The following is a 20789-nucleotide window of genomic DNA, read 5'->3' as shown; positions in this document are numbered from 1 at the left end:
TTGGGAGGAGAAGAGGAATGGCAGCATGTCCCACCTCAGCGACGCAGGCGGCGCCCTCCCCGACCTACCTCGGTTCCTCAGGTGCCCCTAAGTAATAAGTTTGAAACCCTGGAACTGGAGGGTGAGGAGGCTGAGAACAAGGTGGTGAAACAGCCTCTGAGCTTTGCTAAGGAGAGGCGGTCGGCTCCACGCTTGAAGACCGCCTCTTCTGGTAAAGAAAGGAGGGTGATAGTTGTAGGAGACTCCCTTCTAAAAGGAACTGAGGGCCCGATATGTCGTCCTGCCCCCACCCGGAGGGAAGTGTGCTGCCTTCCTGGGGCACGGGTCAGGGACATCTCTAGAAAGCTGCCTGGGCTTATTCGCCCGTCTGACTACTACCCCTTATTGGTAGTTCAGGTTGGCAGTGATGATACTGCCAAGAGAAGCCTAAGGGCAATCAAAAATGACTTCAAGGGTCTGGGGAGGGTACTGGATGGTGCGGGAATGCAAGTGATCTTCTCTTCTATCCCTTCAGTGGCGGGGAAGGACTCTGAAAGGATCAAAAAGGCCCTCCTCATCAATAAATGGCTTAGAGGATGGTGCAGGCAGAAGAACTTTGGTTTTTTTGATCATGGGGCAATTTACTCGGCTCCTGGCATGATGGCTGCAGATGGAGCTCAACTGTCTACAAGGGGTTAAAGGATCCTAGCCCAGGAGCTGGCAGGCCTCATTGAAAGATCTTTAAACTAGGTAAGAAGGGGGAAGGGGACAAAATGAGCACTGCTGAGGTTCAGGTAGTTCAAGGCTCAAAAGTGAATTTGATGGGTGACGAGGGTGGAGTTCGAAGGGATGGAGTGTGGCAGGGGAATGCTGCCTCCCTGAAGTGTCTATACACTAATGCGCGCAGTATGGGAAATAAACAGGAAGAGTTAGAGATCTGCGTGCGGTCACATGGCTATGATCTCATTGCGATCACAGAGACGTGGTGGGACAGCTCGCATGACTGGAATGTTGTCATGGAGGGCTATGTGCTTTTTAGGAAAGATCGGCCGGCAAGGCGGGGTGGTGGAGTTGCTCTTTATGTAAGAGAGCAGCTTGAATGTATTGAACTCCACCTGGGGGAGAGTGGTGTAGCAGTGGAGAGCTTGTGGGTAAGAATCAAGGGGCGGGCTGGTATGGCTGACACCGTTGTGGGTGTGTGCTACAGGCCCCCTGATCAGGAGGAGGAGGTTGATGAGGCCTTCCACAAACAGTTGGAAGCAGCGTCACGATCCCAGGCGCTGGTGCTTATGGGGGACTTCAATCATCCAGATATTTGCTGGAAAAGCAATGCGGCCAGGCATGCGCGGTCCAGACGGTTCCTGCAATGTGTTGAAGACAACTTCCTGATGCAGGTGGTTGAGGAATCGACAAGGAGAGGGGTACTGCTGGACCTTATTCTCACTAATGCAAGAAGGGCTTGTCAGGGAAGTAAAGGTCGGGGGCAGCTTGGGTTGTAGTGACCACGAGATGGTGGAGTTCAAGATCCTGAGTGGAAGAAGTAAAGCAAAAAGTAGGATTGCTATCCTGGACTTTAGGAGAGCCAACTTCGATCTCTTTCGGGGCCTACTTGGAGCTGTCTCATGGGCTAGGGTGTTGGAAGGCAAGGGGGCCTGTGAGAGCTGGTCGGCATTTAAGCAGCTCTTCTTCCAAGCTCAGGATCGGTGCGTCCCTGTGAGGAAGAAATCGGGAAAGGGTGGCAGGAGACCTGTGTGGATGAGCAAGGAGCTCGTGCACAAACTCAAAGGAAAGAAGAAGGCCCATGAAATGTGGAAAAAGGGTCTGACTACTTGGGAAGAATACAGGAATGTTGTCAGGGTCTGCAGGGATGCGACAAGGAAGGCTAAAGCCCGCCTGGAATTAAATCTGGCAAAGGGGATAAAGGATAATAAAAAAGGTTTTTTCAAGTACATTAACAGTAAAAGGAAGACTAGGGAGAATGTGGCTCCCCTGCTAAGTGACGGGGGTGTTCTAGTAACGGGGGATGCTGAGAAGGCGGAGATACTGAATGCCTTCTTTGCTTCTGTCTTCAGTGAAAAAGCTCCCCCTCGGGAATCTGAGACCCTGGAGATTAGTGAGAGGATCTGGGGAATGGAAGACCCCCCTTCTGTCAGGGAAGAGGTGGTCCGGGAGCGCCTAGGCAACATCAATGTTCAGAAATCCATGGGACCCGATGGGATTCATCCACGGGTGCTGAAGGAGCTGGCGGAGGTGATTGCTGAACCGCTTTCTGTCATCATTGAGAAGTCTTGGAAGACGGGGAAGGTGCCTGAAGACTGGAAGATAGCCAACGTCACCCCGGTCTTCAAAAAAGGCAAGAAGGAAGACCCAGGCAATTATAGGCCAGTCAGCCTCACCTCTGTCCCTGGAAAGGTGATGGAACAGCTTGTACTGGATGTCATCTCCAGACAACTGGAAGAAGAGGAGGTTATCAGGAGTAGTCAGCACGGGTTCACAAGGGGGAGGTCGTGCTTGACCAACCTGGTAGCCTTCTATGATGTTGTCTCTGGCTGGGTGGATAGGGGGAGAGCAGTGGATGTAGTCTACCTTGATTTCAGCAAGGCATTTGATACTGTCCCCCATGACGTCCTTATAACAAAGCTGAGGAAGTGTGGGATAGATGAGTGGACAGTGAGGTGGGTTGAGAACTGGCTGACTAGCAGAGCACAGAGGGTCGTTGTTGGTGGTGCAGAGTCCGGTTGGAGGCCTGTAACTAGCGGTGTTCCTCAGGGGTCTGTGCTGGGTCCGGTCTTGTTCAACATCTTCATCAATGACCTTGATGAGGGGATAATGGCCACCCTCAGCAAGTTTGCCGATGATACGAAGTTGGGAGGATTGGCTGACACGCCTGAAGGCTGTGTTGCCATTCAGCAAGACCTGGATAGGCTGGAGAGCTGGGCAGAAAAAAACCGGATGAGGTTTAACAAAAGCAAGTGTAGAGTCTTGCATCTGGGGAGGAATAATTGCATGCACCAGTACAGGTTGGGGGATGACCTGCTGGAGGGGAGCTCTGCGGAAAGGGACCTGGGTGTCCTGGTGGATGACAGGTTGGCCATGAGCCAGCAGTGTGCCCTTGTGGCCAAAAAGGCCAATGGCTTACTGGGGTGCATTAAAAAGAGCGTGGCCAGCAGGTCAAAGGAGGTGATCCTCCCCCTCTGCCCTGGTAAGACCTCATCTGGAGTACTGCGTCCAGTTCTGGGCTCCCCAGTACAAAAAAGACAGGGATCTCTTGGAAAGAGTCCAGCGGAGGGCCACGAAGATGGTGAAGGGCCTGGAGCATCTCCCCTATGAGGAAAGGCTGAGTGAACTGGGTCTGTTCAGCCTTGAGAAAAGGAGACTGAGAGGGGACCTGATCCAGGTCTATAAATATCTAAGGTGTGGGGGGCAGAATGGCGAGGCCAGACTCTTTTCAGTGGTGAGTGGAGACAGGACAAGGGGAAACGGCCAGAAACTGGAGCATAGGAAGTTCCGCACAAACATGCGCAAGAACTTCTTTACAGTGAGGTGACGGAGCACTGGAACAGGCTGCCCAGGGAGGTGGTGGAGTCTCCTTCTCTGGAGATGTTCAAGACCTGCCTGGATGCCTACCTGTGCTACCTGGTGTAGGGAACCTGCTTTGGCAGGGGGGTTGGACTCGATGATCTCAGGAGGTCCCTTCCAACCCCTACAATTCTGTGATTCTGTGATTCTGTGATCCTCTGAATGGGATGAAATATTTGCTGAGAGGATATGAGTAACTTACGAAGAGTCAGAAGAGAATTGCGGTCCCAGAACACCTGGCTTGGAAAAATATCCCTTTGCAGGTAAGAACAGATAACTGGTGGGTGTTCAATTTAAATTAGTGCCTGATATTTATAGTTCCCCACACAAAAAATAGTATTTCTCATTTACCTCTTAGAATTTAACCTCAGTCAGTCAGAGAAAGCTTAGTTAGGGACCTAGGGTAGGATTACTTGGCATTAGCTCGCTGGTTATATTTCCACAGAATTTAAGACACAATTCTCTCTTTTTAGACTTGGTATTTTTTGATAGTGAGTTAATGCATGAAAGTTTATTCACCACTGCTGTAAATAATGGAGCCAGGTGAGGAACTTCCAGATTTTGTGTAGTGTTTCTTTGGCAGTCTTTCTCACTTGGGTCAGGAGAGACCCCTGCCTCTCTTCTAGAATGAGGTCTATCCTCCAACCACCTCGGAGCACATTCCCTTCCTTGCAAAATGGAGCTCCCCTCTTTGGCATCAACAGCAAACTTGGCAAGAGGCAGGTTAGATTTCTTTTTATATTAAGTTTTGAATGATCTTGTGGAATTCTGTAAATATTTTATTACATATTTTATAGGTGGAGCACTTTATATCTAGCAGTCTTTTTGGAAACGTAGTCATTTAGTTGGGTTTCTCCTGCCCCACGGTTCAGCTGTAACTGCTTCCATCTGTCAAAACCTATGAGCAGTTCACTAATTGTCAACCTCTTAGTCAGGCCTTGCATTTTCTACAGGTTTATTGTTAATCATTAGATTCAGGAAAAATAAACTTCTTTGGCAATACCAGTAAGTGTTTCCAAAAACAAAGAGAAAAATTCCTCATACTTTAATTGCTCTTAGCATTTTTAAAAGACATTCCTTCAACAATTTAGTAGGAAATACTTATTGATCGGGCTGCTTAAAAGAAATGTATACCAAAACAACACCCTGGGAAATTGGATTAAATTACCACTACTGCAAACTTTTTTTTTTTTTTAATGAAAGATTAATTTTTCAGCAAAGTGCAGCTGAAAGTATTTTTTGAAAATACTCTTTGCCGAGACCAGAGGATTTTTACCTTTTTTGTAAGAATAGAGTGAAGGTAAGAAGATCAGTGTAAAGATCTTATAAATTGTGCCAGCAACTATTAAAAAAAAAATAAAAAAAAATAAAAAAGAAAGAAAGAAAGAAAGAAAAGCTACACACAATTCAAGAAATAGTTTAAAAAATATTTCTCAGTGAAATGTTTCACAACAAGAGCATTAATTCTGTCTCTATTTTTCTTTTTCAGCAAAACTGCAGATGACCAGGCTATATCACCTGTTAAATTTTATGTATTTAACAAAATTAAAAACCTGGAAAGATTCCGTCAATAAATCTAGGATCTGCAAAAGTTGATACATCTGATTTCACACTCCTTCAGTTACGCTCTGCTGCCAGCATGAATACAAAGAATAAAATACAGTAAAAGGAACAAATGTGGCCCAGATAAATAACTGCACCAGTGCAGAAATGGGAAAATTCTTATGCCTACAAAATAGAGAATGGTACAGGGGGCAAATGGTAAAACAAAGGAAAAATACAGTACCCAAGGCAGAAAATGACAAACTTCAGAAAATGACAAACTTCAGAAGGAAGCAAAGCAACAAAGGATCAATTTGATGACAGGAAAGATATAGACATTTGCCTCTTCTTCCATCAGTTAAAAGACATCACAGCATAAGAGTAAACTCATGCACAAAAAAGCACTTTTGTCATATGCAATAAAGGCGAGCTAATCCAAAGGGTGATTTGAGAAGTACTGCTTAGCCTGAGGACTGTTAAGGTAAGACTGTGCTTGAGGAAAACCTCTGCAGTCAAGATGTAACTTTGGTGGTGCTTTTGCTTTTTGGTTTTTCTTGTAACAGCCTCACCTGGTTCATATTTTACATAGCAGTTGTCAAAAAACTTAAGCTGTACAACAATATATGAATTTTATCCTTATCAGCTAACATATAGGCATTATTGTATAATCACAGAAGGAAGCCACTGCAAAACTCACCTTGATCTAGGTCCTTCTATTTAGCCCTCTAAACACAATGAACTCTGAGGTATTTAACTACCATATGTGAGTGTACACTGAGAATAACACAGCCACATGATTTTCATGTGCGTGGACAACTTCACATATTAATAAATAAAACCACATTCACAGAGATGAAAATAACAGAGAAATAGCCGGCTGCTTCTAAAAATGTGCCCGCCACTCCTCTGTTGTGTAATTTTACCTAAGCTATTTACTGCTGTAATTGGAAGCCTTATTTCTAAGAGAACCAGAGGAAAGTTGTGTGGAAGTTTAAATGGATGTTTGATGCCTAACTCTGATGTGTAATTTAGAATTTTTCATCTATGTTGAGAAACTTTTTTCATGTCAGATGCATCTCCAGCCTCATTAGAGACGTGGAAAGAGAATAAAAGAACTGTGACAGGTACAGCTGAGTATGTAACTGTAAATACATTCCTTCTTCAATGGAATTACAAACATTATGTTTGCAAATGTATTCCTTTCTCAATGGAAAAAAAAAATAAATCTGTTCTCGTGAGAGAGAAGTTCTGCTTCTACAAGATAATTACAGTTTTGGTTTTTCTCTTCTATGGAATTCCCTTTAAAAGCTGCTGATTATACCATGAAGAACAGCAGCTGGTGAGTATCTTATTTGATTAACAATTCAAGCAAAATTTGCATACATACTTAGCATAAAGATTGCCGCTTCCAGAGGAGGATAGAAAGAACCTTGGCTGCTGTGTGTCCCAGCAGCCTGGCTGATATTTGTGCAACCTCTTGTTCTGACACATCTATATGTTATCCAGGGCTCAAATTCTTAAACTGATTTAGTGGACTTTACTACTGAATACTTTACACAAATGAAGTAATTACACAGACCTACTTGCGTATTTTTAATTGCCTGAATTCAGGGTTTTTTTGTTGTAGTGGTTGAATTATTTGTTTGCTTGCTTTTAAACATACATGTTCAATAGGCAAGTTTCCTATTCTTGCTAAAGAGGTTTATAAGATTAAAAAAAAAGTGAAACCTAGAAAGAGTAAACAATTTACCAGCACAAAACATCCAACCTGTAAATAAGATGTTATTTGTCACAAATCGTGTGAGAGGATTGAAAGGTTTTTGCTATTTTTTTTTTTTTTAATTAGAACAACCTGAAGTCCTGATGTTAAAGTGAGAAGGTTTTCAAAGCCACCTGAAGATACGTACTAACCTGAAGAAAAAGGAGAAGAGAAATAAAACAAGGAAAATAACAACAACAAAAAACAGTCAGAGCCTTTAGTTTCTGCAGACGAGTGATTGAAGTGATTGATCCTAGCATCCAATCAGAGTAAGGCAAATAACCCATTGCAGATTGGTTCTGCTTCCCTGACCAGCTCATCCTACCACAATGGCTTTATTTATCCTAAAGCTGTGTTTCTACACAGAGAAAAGTGAAAAATGCAGGCTTAAGCATTCATGGAGAGAAACCTCCAAAACATATACAGTTTTTCTTCTGTACTGTATCTTAGATTTTCATGCAAGTTGCCACATCACCTCCTTGGGTTTACTACAAGCACTGGCCGCTTTACTACTTCTGCTTTCCCGCTGCTCTTACAATTGGAATCAATTTGCCAGGGCCTGTTGAACAATGAGTCCCTTTAGTGGTTTTGCGTAAGGGCTGTTGTCACTGAATCACCAACTACAGGCTTGATCTGAGTCTCGTGAATTTCAGTGATAGCAGGATTGGGCCCCAAATGAGATAGTGTCTCTGACTTCTGAGTCAGACTGCACTGTTAAAACTCCCAGGACTAAAATGCAGCCTTTCTATTTCTTTGTGCACGATCCTCAAGACTCCTCAATAGCAGCAAGCAAGAAAATTCCAATAATGCCAGAGGGAGATTTACTTGCCTCAAGTAGAAGAGAATCCATGGGAATGCTGAGAAGCAATCTCTCTCTTGTTCCCTGCAATTATTTCTTATGCTAGAAGCATAATTGAAGGGAAAAAGCAGATGACATCAGTTACCAAGAAGGAAAACATCCCAAAGAAATGAAGTACTCAGGAACACAAAGATACTTCGCTGTGTCAGGCACTAGGCTGTGATCAGAGGACAGCACTTGCTTCCAGGGGTGACTGTAGATTTCCCGTATGACCTTCAGTAAATATGGCTGCTGCAACTTTTTTTTTTCATAGAAAGCCTCTAGGACAAAACTGAGCACTGACTCATAGGTGTCCGCAGTCTACAGTGATGAAGGCTGTGTAAATATCTAGATAGCTAAAACACAGCAAGAACAGTTTGAGAGAAAATGTGTAGACAAATGAGTAGTCAGGAAGAATTATCCCTTTAGAAATGAAAAATGACAGACTGCTTTGCCTGGAGATGTAAGGTTCACCCTCACTCTGCTTTGAAAGCTCCTCTCTGCAGAAGAGTGCACTTAGGTTATTGAGTTGTCACAAGAAAACTCAGTTTTCCTTTATTCTGAGGGGATGCATTAAAACCAATTGCAACCTTGTTTTAAGTGGATTAGGAAAAATGAGTCATGTGGGACCGTGTGCACCTACCGCAGGGATTTCCCCACTCTGTTAGAACCACCTGATAGCCTTAATTTAAGCACAGAATTGAAGATGAATTATATTCCTCCTTCCTTTTCCACACCTTCAAAACAAGAACAACAACAAAAAAGGTGACCTAGAGTAATACAGATTGCCTCCCATCACAGTAACTGAAAGAACTTTTGTTGCATTCCTGTTAGCTGGAGTTAAATGCCACCTTCAAATTGACAGGGCAGTTCAGTAATGCTCTATGCACCACATGGGAATGATCGGTTGCAGCTCAGTATTGCTCTCAGAGGAAAGCTGAAAAGTCAGTCATTCTGGGACACGAGCAATGCTCAAAACAAGGGTTGGTCTGTGACCCAGTTTTCTGCTCTTAGTTTATGTATGTTCTTCCTTTGTTTCAGACATGAGACCGTAAGAAGGCTGGGCCCCCAAGAGTGCATTTTACATGACTTCAGCTCAGAGCAACTTCCCATAAAATATTTTTGAATGAATAAACCATCTTGCTCTGTACATTAAAATTCCTCCGCCTGTGGTAAATGAGTCTGTGACAATTAACCAAACCCACAGAGACCCTAATAAACCACTAAGAAAGGATTTAAAAATTCTGATTTCAAGAATTTAGAAAAGGGAATGGTACCTTTTCTTGTGGGCACTCTGAGAAAGAAAAACTTTAAAGGGCCACAAAATGCAATCTAATTGGATGTTAAATGGGATTGTTTGAGTATAGAAAACATGAAAAGAAAATGGAAAGGAACACAAAGCTTGTACAAACTGTAGATAAGGAGGTGCCAATATGATAGAATTTTTCAGTCTGTATGCGTTCAGCACCAAGGAACATCAAGTTGGGAAGAGCAGAATCAGGCCTTATGCATATGTACAAAATAAAAACATTCCCTCCTGATACTTATGATAGAAGCTTTTTACTCTGGCAAACACTAAGGCTATCCCTAGGGCAGGCAGCTTTGTTAATGTAACACACATCGGCTCACAGTTACTGGACTCCCCCACAGCATGAGCCACATAGGAGAGATCTGGGGGAAACATGGCCCTTGTGTGGCACCCACCTTGGGTGGCCAGCTGCTTACCTCTCATCCTCCCTGCTCCCCAGTTTCCTCTCAGTCTCAGGGATCCACTGTTCCCTTTGCTGGTCACTTCATTGGTCGTCTCCAAGCCCCACACACGTGGGGCTATGTCACACTATGTCACAGTAGCTCTCCATGAGTTCGAAGAAGGGAGGTCAGAACCAAACTGGCAGCCCAAGCGCTTCATGAAAGCAATGATTCATGCACACAAGGGACCTTCTTCTGGGCTCAGTCCAACAGTATTTAGAGAATTCACATGCTCAGGCCTCATAGCCAGAGTCATGTCAACAGAAGAGCTCGTCTGAGTCTTGTGATCTGAAACAAGGGCCAAACAGAGTGCAGCACCCAGAATCTCCCAAAGAGACCTTATTGGAAAAATTCAAACAAACAAACAAGCAAAATAACAAAAAATGTTTCTGGACTTGTTCAGCCTAGAGAAAAGAAGGCTCTGGGGAGACCTCATTGTGGTCTTTCAGTACTTGAGGGGAGCTTACAAGCAGGAGAGGGAACAACTTCTACATGGTCTGATAGAAATAGGACAAGGGGGAATGGTTTTAAACTAGAAGAGGGGAGATGTAGATTAGATGTTAGGTGGAAATTCTTTACTCAGAAGGCAGTGGGGCCCTGGCACTGCTGCCCAGAGCTGTGGGTGCCACATGAAGAGTTTCAGGCCAGGTTGGATGGGGCCCTTGGCAGCCTGAGCTGGTGGGGGGCAGCCCTGCCCACAGCTGAGGTAGGGGCTGGGTGGACTTTGAGATCCCCTCCAACCTACGTCATTCTATGATTCTTCATCTATTTTATTTGAAAACTTGTCCAATTATTGTTGTAGCCTTGGTAACCTGGTCTATACTAGCCTAGAGATGCACTGAATGCTTGCTGTTACAGGCATTAGCTAAAGCAGAAGTCTTCAATAATGGACCATGAAAAGCGCTTAAGAAAATGAAGGTAGGACAAGGCACCAACAGAATAGTTAGTTCTTTAAGATATTCTTCATATTTATTTTCCAAGATAACTGCTCTGCAATGTCAAGATTTTGTTATTTGAATTCTATGTGTTATAAGGAAGTCATAATTTTAAAATTCCAAAGATAAAAGGCAAGATTTTGCTGAGGGAGAGGGGAAGATGGATACAAATGCCATGGCTCCAAAATTCCCAGGCATAAATCGTGTAATTTAAATCTTCTAAATCTGTGAGTGAGACCACACTATGTTTACAGCTGTTGTTCAGAATAGAGAAATCTTTTGGCCCGTGATAGTATGGAATCTTATTTATTTAGTCTTGCCTAGAATTTATTATTCATGGACCATGGTCCTATCCCTTAAGAGTATTTGGCTGGAAGTTCTGCATTTCATGCATCAGTTCTACTCAGATTAACAAAGAAAACACTTAGAATTAAGATAATTTAAATCTATTTACACATAGAATGTTAAAAAGGAAACTCCAAGAAAATGTATTGGTTAAGCTGCTCAGTCACTGTGGTATTCCTTCATCCTCCCTATATGCTTAAAATTTCTAAAAAAAACCCTTAAACTGAGTCATGAAGAAAACCCAGGGGGAATCCATAACATATCCTCTGACTATGTTCTTTCTTGGCCACCTTTTTCTGGTCTGTAATTACCACCTGTTCATTGCCTAAAATAGAAACTCCTTGTCCAGACTTTGTCACATCAAAAGGAAGCTACCATATCTGTCCAGTTTTCTAACCCTAGAGGGCATAAACACCCATTTCTGAGCGGCAGCCTGCCCGTCTTTCAACTCTGTGTACCCTGGCATCACGGGCCAGACCAGTGCTTGCACATGATTCTCTCCTACCTCCTAGCAAGTGTCAGACCTGCCCAGAGCTGCCCTTTTCCTTTAAGCCCACTTGTTGAACCTCTGCTTTCTGTGATCTTCGGTCTGACTAAACTGGAGCTGCTGATGCACAGAGTAGAGAATGCAGCTATTTTCTGATATCTTATCGGTAGGCTGATACCAATGTCTCAAAAAAAGCTTCTTAATGGGAAGGGAACTTCTCATGGTACCAGCATTTCACATAATGTGAAATTTAGCCTCTGGTGGCACAAATGCCTGCCAATACTTTTAATTTTAACGCCTCACCATAGTTCTTTCCAGGGCATTTTATGACTTCCACCTCCTAAGCTATATAATGTATGCAGTACAATGCTCTGCCCTTGCTTCCCTACTTTTGCTGGAGGAAAATCACTATTCAAAATGCAATGTAATCTTTTATTTATGGATTTTGAACAGAGATTTTTGAAGCCTGTCAGATTTTAAATCCAAATGGTCCACTTGGTTTCAAGCCAAGACCTTTTCCTGATAAAGGAGAGCGAGGAAACTTCTGTAAAAGTAGAAGTGTCTGAAAAGAATGTAGCGGCTGGGCTGGCTGATAAGAGGCTCAGTGGGCAGCAACTGAGCCAGCCTCCTAAAAAAAACTATTGCAGCTTGCTTTTGTACCACAACCAAGTCTTTATTTATTTGTTTGTTTTGAAAGAGGCCTCTTATCAGGAAGATAAAAATGAAGTCATATAGGCCAATGTTTTTATTCAGTGGTTTTAATTTAAATCCAAACATATCTCTGTTGAAGAGGCTTATCTTGTATTTTCACCATGATACTCAGAAGAGAAGCAAACATTCACGTCTATGTGGGATTTGATAGTACAGGTGCTTACTAGTCCAACTGCTGCAAAGCACATGTTTATTAATCTATCTATTGCCCACATTCTGGAAAAAGCTTCATTTGCCCATCTGAACTGTCCCATGAATTGTGTGGCTATCACCCCCAGAAGCACTAGTCAGCACAAGACAGATTCCAGCTCTCTTTCCCACACTGATCACCGCCAATCAAGGATACTTCCTCGATTTAAACAAGGGTTACAGAGTGTGGAGCTACTGAAGCTACACGAACCTTCCCCCATGGTTAGTCATTTGGAAAGATAAGAGTCATCTGAAGTCCTTTCCTGTGCAGAACAAACTGCCACATCCACACCATCATATCAGCTCAAAAATGCCCGTATGCTCACAACCACACTACTCAATAAAGTGCCAACATAACTTCGTTAACACTAAGGACTGGGAGAGGATTTAATTATATGAGTCTGGAAAAAAATACCCTCACAACAGTCTAAGCCTCTTGATTAATACTGCAATACTGGCTAAATAAGCCCAAACTCTTACATTGCTTGGCTTACATTGGATTACAAACAGCTACTATTTCATTATTAAAGCAGAATAAAACATTAAGAATTGATTATTTAATATAACCACCCATATGGTATTTTTCAAAATATATAATAGCATACTTTTCACAGTTTCCTTGAGTGAAATACTGGTATTTGCAGATGCAAAGATTTTTTTTATTGCCCTTGATTTGTTTTATTTTTATTTGGGTTGTTTGTTTTTGCCATATTTTCCCCAGGTCAAGATTTCAACTGAAGGATGAAGAGAAGCTGCCAAAACACCCTATTTTCTTCTCTGATGTTCTTATAGATCTGAACTGGCTGCAGATGACAAGCATGTGCCACAAAGTTGATTTTCACAAGTTCTCAGATAATATGAGGCCGAAGACCCTTATACACTGTCCCTCAGTATGCTACAACAATCTGTGTGAATTTTACTATTTTTCCTATTCACTTTCATTCCTTATATTACATGCAACATGCCATTTACATAACTTTTCTAATCAGCCAAGTAGCTTTTCATCTTTTCATCATGATTTCCCCATGAAAATAATCTTTTTATGAAATTGATATTTTGCTTTTTTCTTTTCCTAAAATCCCATGAGTTGTTTTAATTCTAGAATTTGCTCTAATCAAATGTATTCAAGGCCAATTTACAGCAGTTAAAAGGCCATTACATTTTCTTAAAATTGATTTAGGAAATGCTTTCCCTAACATGACTTTTTCAGTACATATGTAACAAGGATACCAAATTCTACAATGGATTCATCTTTTTTTGTCTTTAGAGTAAAAAAGAGAAGCTACAAGTTTTAATTTCACCTCTGTATTTTTAAACACTACATCCTAAATAAAGGGGTCCCAGGAAAATATCCTACCAGAGGTATCTTTCATTTGCCCTGTGAACCCCTTGCACAGCAAACCACTGTAGGTTTCCCTGACCTTGGTAATATTATAAGGGTCATATTTTCCCATGGATGAGCTGTTCTGCAACAATTTCTCCAGTGTATTAGGCACACTGGCTGTTCTTTGACTTCAGGCACGTACAACTTTTTGGATTCTTTTTTTTTTTTTTCCTCCTCTTATCCTAAAAACATTTTTTTGTGACTAGCAGTAGCGAAATCTCTCTCCCCTGAAATTTTAGCATGTCTCACTTTGTCCCTTTCCTCATTCCACATAAGAAGATGTTATGGAACTATGTAACTTCTGTATCCCTGTCAAAACCCACTTCTCCCACATCAAAATGTGGCTACAAAATAGCTAATAGGGTATGTTTCACTTTTCAAGCAGTGATTCGCTGTGTAAGGTAAACATAAGCTCAATACTGACATTTTATCCAGGAACAGCCAAGCTCAAATCAAAATGGATTCATTTCCCCATTTCAAAAGCACACAGAGAAAGCTGTAACAAAGAATTTAGACTGCATGCTGACGCAAGTGAAAAGCTCAGGCTTCAGAAAAATACATACATACATGAGAATATACAGACAAATACTGATCAATGGCAAGGACTGAACTTGAGGTGATTTCAGATGAGATACAATTACTCCCAGAGTTAAGCTTTGTGTATTTGTTGTTGTATAGTAATAAAGAACAACTATACATTTGGGATATGTCCCAAGTGACCACAGAGAGAGCAGTTCCCTAAGAAAAGACTTTACATCAATTAACTTGGGTAAAATTATGGCTCTTGTTTTAAAATGGATACAGAAACTGGTACATGACATTTCACATGAAGTTGTTAATGGTTTAACGAAGCTGTCAATCACGAATAACATTTCCTATGAAATATGCATGACAGAATTGTGCTTAAGAAGAATTTACATAGAAAATTATAAATGAATGTAAGATGGAGCAAGTATTTATCACACCTTAGTCTCATTTGCCAATTTGATTTATAGCCAGTTCACTCATGAAAGAATATTAGTGAGCAGACCTGATGCTTACATTTCTGAGCATGCTCATTATTGTGAAGACCCAGTAATTACTGTTACTCTTCTTCTTACGCATGCCAGTAATGATTTATCAGTGTTGCTGGGTTGAAATGTTGGATATAACTTTCTTAAGATTGTGTTGAATGAAAAAAGACTACAAAGATCAAGAGTTTAAGTTATTTCTGTTAACCTTTGTTAAGAAACCACTCTCCACTTTGTAAATAATTTTAAAGAAGTGATCCACTTAGCAAAAAGCATTGTGAAAGACTACTACCTTCAAGAAGACAATATCCATGGCCATATGTTTTGTACATGTTTTGATTTTCCTTAGAAAATTCAGGACTAGACAACTAGGATTAGGCAATTCAGCTAGAACAAGTCTTGTACAGGGCTTTGGCTGTTGTTTTTTTTTTTTCCTGAGAGTGGTCAAGCAATTCCATAAATTGCTGCCCAGCTGCAGGATTTTTCTTTAGGTGTGAGAAGGGAGTAAAGAGGAAATTCCCATTGGCTTAAACAAGAAGAAAAAAAAAAAAACATCTATGAAAACCAAATGAGTAAGAACTTGCTGACTCACTACTGAAGGACAGTGTGGAATTTATCATCCCTATTTCTTCCCCAGAGGTCAGAAAGAATTAGTTTACTGTAATATTTTTGGAGTATTTGAAATACCTAGAAACAAAACAATAAGTCAACTGAAAAACATAGAACTTGACCAGGGAAGTACGAAAGTGATTTCAACTGAGGACCAAAAAAAAAAGTTTTAGAAACAGCTCTGATTTCTTCCTATTTTTGATTTCATCAACTGTTATTTAAAACCATCTTAGATCTACATTTCTGGGTATCTTACCCAACAGTAAGAAGTCCACATCACAAACACTGGCCTGCCTCCTTCTGACTTCACATACTGAGCACTCCGAGGCTGATGTCCTCGCACACCAACCCCACATTCTCCCCAGGAGCTTGCTGAAGCCATTTAATAGCGGCACAGTAGATCCAAGAGATCTCAAGAAAAGAGAGGATGGAAATTAAATGTTCTGTAAAAGTAGTCAGGGAAAAGTTGATTCAAACTCAAGATCTGCCCACTTGTTTTGATGAATTAAAAACATAACTGGACATGTGGGCTCAGGTGTGTGTTCAGTGCCATAGACTCCTCATATTAAAGCTCAGTTCAGGTATTTCATTAATTTGTGTAATAAATAGTGCAGAATTAATGCAACATGTAATTAATGGCTATAAAAATATGGTTGTACATTTATGTGAGTACTACAGCATATGTTTATAACATTACTCAAAAATGAACGAGACTGAAATGGACAGTGAGTAGTCTGTAACTAAAAGATGGAAAAACTTATTTCTCTTCTTCTTATTATCTGGTATCAAACAACTCAGTCTTAAACGTTTCAACAAACAGAAAAATGAACTGGTCCTGCTTGACAGTGTAGTAAAATGTCAATTGGACTTAACTGTTAAGGGCTAAGCCCTCTCCTGTCACAAAGCAGAAAGTTATTCTCATGTCAGTGTACATGAGCTATTTTATTAAAAGGAATTTGGAACCTCTTTTCATCACTGTTGGATTTAGTACTTCTACAATAAATCTTTAATAACAATAAGATACTCTATGAATTGTATGTGAATTGATGCTACGTCTTTGTATGTCTCATGTACTGTTAATTTGTGCTATATATTTTTGTTTTATGTTTGTTTTACAGACTTTTTAATATATTGGGAAGACATTTGTGGCACCAAAATAACACAAGTTTTAGTCTTCCAATAGCATATCTATTCCTAAAATATATACATCTCATGCACATTGTCTCTTAAATGTGAGTAGTGGGAGTACACACAGAAACAAAGGGAAATATTGAGTTGTTTGAGCAACAGATACTGAAGTTCCTGTGAAACACAAATACGAAAAGATTTGTTTCCATCACACAGTCTTTCTTTGAAAAAATTTTTTATGTATGACTCATGAGCCTGATCCAGCTCCCAGAGAAGCCCATGTGAAGTTTCCCGCCACCTCACTGAGCTTTGAAGCAGGCTCCGAAGTCCGTCCATATTGTTTTCAACACAAGACATGCGATTTGCTCAAGCGTGGGATGACACAATGCATTTGACAAGTTTAGATAGAGGTCTGATTGCATTCTTTAAAGCTACGCCTTTATTCCTCACTTTAAAACCTGCTGACCAAGCAAGCTTGAAACAATGAGATGAAGTCTAAGCAGTAGTAGGAGTCAAAAGAATAGCCAAGTCCTAATTTCAGCTAAGTCACTGAACCACCGCAAGACCCTGCACAGGTCTTTATCTTCCTGAACATCCTCTTCCCCTTCTGAAAATAGTCATCCACACAGGTCATCACTTAAAACAAATGCTGCATCTCAAACAAATGCTGTACCAAAAATAAAAGAAAACATGCTACCATAAAAAGAAAAGCAAATATCAGGAAGTCATGCCTTTACTTTTCAAGTTATTCTTTCCAACCATTCTCTTTCCAGTGCCTTTTATTTTTACACATGTTCATATATAGACACACAAAATAAATTAGTTAGCAAAAAGAGAGATCAGATCTGCTTTTTTTCCAGACATTTTAAGAAAAGTGACTCTTCTTACATTTTCTGCATCTGCTTCCTCAAAAACAGCAGAGTACTGAGAGGAACCCAGTCACGATGCAGATCGTTTTCCCAGGCTTGACTCAAGCAGCTGGCAGAGGCATGTGACGAGAGTAAAGTGGAGAACTTAAAGAAAGGTATGTTTTGAGAAAAGGCAAAATGATTTAGTGACAGCTCGCACTATTTCCTTCAGGCTAAAATTGGTTGGTTTTTTTTGTTGTTGTTTGTTTGTTTTTTAACCTCATCAAATAATCCTCAAGCACTCTCAGGCTTTGCAAAACCAAATAAAACAAAACAACATACAAGATGCCTCTTTGCACCTTTCAAATTATGTGACCTGAGCCTCCCTTCAGGCCAATTGCATGCCACTAATGGGGAGCTGATTTATAAGGGACCCTCCACAGGTATCTGACAGCTGTATAAGCCATGAAGATACAGCAACAGTGTACCAACACAGACTGAAAATCATTTAAGCAGAAGAAGCTTTTAAAATAAATGTCTGAAAGCTGAACTCAAGATAGTATCATTTAGAAAGCTATCAAACAGAAGTGCCCCCGTTTGCTTTAAAGTATCCTTACTGCAGGAAACAAAACTTTGTTACATTTTATTCTTCTTTATTCACAGAGTTTCAGTTCTGTTATCAGACAGTCTGGTGTTTTATATAAATGAGACTCCAAACAAGAAAATCCAATGACTGCAGGTTAGAATGGAGCCTACTTCTTGGCAACAAGTCCTCACACAGTATAAATTTGCATTAAGGCTCTTCTTATCTTGTGTAGAAATTGTGACATTTTTTATCACTAAGAGACAAATCCACACTGGTGAAAATGGAAATGCACATTATTTTTATTGTGTTAACATATGCCCCGCTCATATTTCTGCTTTCATATACAATGATCTTTGCATTTGCTTTTTGAAGTTTCATCTAAACCGATGTCAGTCCCCAAAACAAACAAAGCAAAAGATGAGCAGCTCTCCAAAGTAAGGAGTGCCTGTATTTTCAGCATAAGTATAGCCTGGTCTTATAATATGTCTTCATATATCGTAGAAAGAGAAAGGTGTGCTTGGCTGCACAGGTTTTTGTCACTGACCCTCCATGAAACTATATGTCTCAATCCTGCTTCACATCGATAATTTCACTCTGCTTATGTGCTTCACAGAGAATTACATGTACACAGAAGGTTTCATATCCACAGCATACAATCTATTTTTGGGACAGTCCTTCAGCAGACAGAACATCAATATGAAGCAGCAGAGGATAGTATTCCCTAGGCATACCCAGGCACATCTCAGTGATCTTGGCCTTTTTCTGCTCTCACACATTAAGATCCTTGTCAGCAATGCAAAGGAAAGCCAACAGTTTGTTTCTGCTGTGGTAGTCAGAGGTGGTGTAATCCATTGCCATGTCGGCAAGCTTCTGGTATTTAGCTGTAAGCAAATAACTTTTTAACTATATGAAAAGAGATTGATGAGGTAATAAAAAGCGTTACAGTGGCGCCCAATATAGTCTCTCAGGTTAGTAATATGCAATTTAGAGTGTTCCAAAATAAGTAACAGGCTCTATATACAATAGATTCCAATGGCGTTTAAAAGTGCCCTCATTGCTGAGTTAATTTTAAAGAATCTAGTGTTAACAGTAACTTTTTAAAGTTCCCAACAAAAATTTCTTAAATGAAAAGATTCACAGCCAAATGCAACAAAGCAATGCAGTAGCTTACTGTTCCTCTTTCCCTAATAACACAGCTGCAGTGAATACAAATCCAGCAGCTCCTCCAGCAGCTCAAGAGTCAAGCAACAAGGCCCTGCCTCAAGCACCAGTGGCAGCTCAAGGAGCATCCTACTGCAGCACCTTCATCCCACACTGCTTGGGCTTGTTGGGACAGCAGGCAAGGTGACAGCAGGGCTGTCTGCATATCTGCAGGCTGCCTCCAGAACTACTGGAAATGTTATGACAGATTACAAAATATGTTATTGCTCGTGTTTCAGCATTTTGCCATGTTAGTTTGCCCAAACATCTCATTCACAACATTTAGAAGGTTTCTGCCCAGTCCATGCTAGATAATCAAGCTCTTCCATATTCAGAAAGGAAAAATAGGATCTCCAAAAGGACATGAAGGTTGTCACCCCCACCAAGGGACTGTAAAAAAGTTGAGATAATTACCTTAGACTGTATGACTGATTATTAAATTCTACAGTTAGGTGAGAATTGACTCCTCTGGTAGTGGTATTCAAAGCCTTTAATACTAGGAAGTTATCTACACTTCCTAACAAAAGACCACAACTGGAATGGCTGAAATCAAGTGTTGGGACTGTGTGAATTAGGTCCAGGTACCTCCTGCAATTAAGTATCCTGGACTCTTCTTATCCTCTCAATTTTTAATCTCTTGGATTCATCTATGTTATATTTCCCAGTTTGCCCTGACAAGCAATGTCTTTGTTTTAATTCATAACTGAGCACTGAGACTCTTGAAGTTCTAGCATCTAAAGCTTTAAATAAATCCAGACTTTGTGGTATCAGTAACAGCAGCCAGACACTTTCTAAGAGTTAGAGCACAGACTCTGGACTATCGTACTGATGTAGCCGATGCTTCAGTTGAGAAAAGGGTGCAGGTGGCATTCTGTATAATTTGAGGTCGGGGACAGCACTTTTTCCCTTGTTCTTGGACTAAAAAGAGTACACTGGCTAAAGCTTCCTTTTGCTGCTTATTGTTCCAAAACACATACAGAAATAAGGCCGTTTTGTTTCCTATTTTCTAAGGCCTAACAGCAAGAATAAGTGAAACACTAATAACACGGGCCACTTCACTGATACATAATATTGATGTCACACAGTATTTTTCAAATGGTAAAAATAACAGTGTACTCTCAGATATAGAAGCCATAGCAATTCAACATTTCCTACCCTTCCACATGGTGGAATGCTGAAAAGGCTGCATTCCAATTAGTGGCCTTGTGGTACCAGTGATTTCCTTTTGCTTTCTTCCCAAAGTATATGAAGTATTTCTTCAAGCATCTTAAATCTCAGTTATCCAAACTTGTTTAGTTTGCTCTATATTATTCAGATAGTAAAAACAAACTATATGTCCCATACTTTTAATTTAATTATGTCCCAGTTGTTTCATTATGCTCTGGTTACTGTTAAATGCATATATATACACACGTACATACATTCTCCACGTTTCTTGAGACAAGTATTCTCCAAGGCACTCTTGGAGCATAAAACAAAGTTGTAATGTTAAACAAGTGGAATATCCCTGATGTAGTAATGGAGGAATGGGGTGTTAGTCCTCAAATTGCTGTTGCCTTTTAACCGTGAAACGCACGCCACAAAATGTTACTTGCGGCACAGTAAGAAAGAAGAATTCCTTTCATAAAATTTAATGAGTGTAATGTTTCTATGTTTTATAGGTCACAGGGTGTGAAAAACAGCTCAGTTTTAGCCCTGATGACATTTTCATATAGGTGGAAGTAAAAATAGAGAGAGATTTGACATCTTGACATAAAAGGGGCACAGTATTATGTTGCAAGGGTACTATGTACAAGTTTGAAGTGAAAGTATAACATCTGATTCTAGTTCTAGACACATATGGTTATACAAAGACATTTGGGCATGTTTTCCCTTTACAGCTAGTAGAAAGTGCAGTGATTCAAGCATGAC

Source organism: Lagopus leucura, unplaced genomic scaffold (assembly GCF_019238085.1).
Source record: "Lagopus leucura isolate 7727_CA_CO unplaced genomic scaffold, USGS_WTPT01 Super-Scaffold_73, whole genome shotgun sequence".
NCBI lineage: Eukaryota > Metazoa > Chordata > Aves > Galliformes > Phasianidae > Lagopus > Lagopus leucura.
This window is presented reverse-complemented; position numbering follows the sequence as displayed.